The sequence below is a fragment of the Scyliorhinus torazame genome, chromosome 24 (genome assembly GCF_047496885.1).
Source record: "Scyliorhinus torazame isolate Kashiwa2021f chromosome 24, sScyTor2.1, whole genome shotgun sequence".
NCBI lineage: Eukaryota > Metazoa > Chordata > Chondrichthyes > Carcharhiniformes > Scyliorhinidae > Scyliorhinus > Scyliorhinus torazame.
This window is the reverse complement of record NC_092730.1, coordinates 44,783,550-44,785,071: the sequence shown is the minus strand read 5'-3', so window position 1 is coordinate 44,785,071 and position 1,522 is coordinate 44,783,550. Positions and strand designations below refer to the sequence as shown.

Genomic DNA, 1,522 nt, shown 5'->3' with positions numbered 1-1,522 from the left:
AACTGCATAAATACATTTATTGTGGACTGGTGCCATCTCCTGGCTGAACGGGAGGCGTTCGGCAAAGACACTTTCATTCATGAGCATTTTAAATTTGGACACTCCTCAAATACAATACACAAAATAATCTTCATTTGTGCGCTTCTTTCTTAAAATCGAGCTTCATTCTTTTTCAGTACAAATGTTTTTAGAACACATGAGTTCTCAGTTAGAAACAATAGTAAACAGCTGGGTTATCCGGGCCAAAAAAATGAGACAAGTACATTTCAGTTTACAAACTGTGTTATGGACACTCCTGGTACCTGGTGAAATTAGCACCTAGGTTACTTACAAAATGATGACTAATTAATAAAAGTGATGATTTAAGCAGGTTACAAACGGCAGCATCGGGACACAAGAACGAGTTGAGGTCTCAGACCGCAGTAAGAGTCCTATGTAATGGTTCCGTACGGCCTGCCGAAACAGGCGCCGGAAAGTGGCTTTTCACAGTAACTTCACTGAAGCCGACTTGTGACAGTAAGCGATTGTTGTTACACACAGAACATCAGAAATAAATAGCATCAATAAATGTATTGTGGACTGGTGCCATCTCCTGGCTGAACGGGAGCCGTGTGACACGGACACTTTCGGAACATTCTTAAATTGGAGTGAAATAACATAAACATTGTAAGAATGATTAAAAACAGTTTCTCAAGCAAATGCAAAGTGAAGATAAACAATAGTTGGGCCATGGTGAGTCGGCAGTGACGGTATATGGGGAGCATTGCTCCCTTCCCGGCTGTTGACAAGCCTTCAATTTGTTGCGCTGCTTTATTTAGAACTTTCAGTTCGGCTGGTCAGTTTCACAATAAGAGACATTAAAAATTCTGACATATGATAAATTCTGGCAAAAGATGTGACAAAAATAAATTTCACATTGCTTTGTGAATTTTCACAATTCTGGTTCCTGATGAAGTTAATATGAACGTTACTGAAGTGGTGATCTTGTCCTGACAAATCAGAAAATTCAGAGCGAAAGCAGAATGAGAAACACAGCTTCAGGGCACAAGAAGATTCTTATGTAATGACATTTCAACAGAAAACATTGAATGATGAAAACAACACCGCATTTTTCGAACAAATGGCTCCAATATTGCCATTATTTCGCTGCGAGTAGGATTCGAACCTACGCGGGGAAACCCCATTGGATTTCGAGTCCAACGCCTTAACCACTCGGCCATCGCAGCTTATATATGTACTGCCAATTCGTTCTATAGAAAGCATTGTAAAACCAGACACGCGGGATTGCAGTAATGCGATGAACGGTGTCCCAGTCATTCGATGAGTAGGGATTGAATCTGCGTGGGAAAAAAAACATTAGATTTGGCGCCACGACTTCTCAGTATTGAGAATGTTGAGATGAACGAACTGTTTTGATAACAGGAACAGAAGGTTATGTCGCTGGACTGGGAATCCAGAGGCCTGAACTCACCTTTCCTGACAAGATTTAATAAATCTAGAATTAAAATTTAGTCTCAGTAAT

General features: G+C 40.3%; 1 non-coding gene across 1 annotated transcript; it reads right to left on the bottom strand.

Annotated features, from left to right (window-relative positions):
- Positions 1 to 1,144: 1,144 nt before the first annotated feature.
- trnas-cga (transfer RNA serine (anticodon CGA)) lies at positions 1,145 to 1,226 on the bottom strand. The gene has a single exon. It is a non-coding gene; the product is annotated as a tRNA-Ser (tRNA).
- Positions 1,227 to 1,522: the final 296 nt, after the last annotated feature.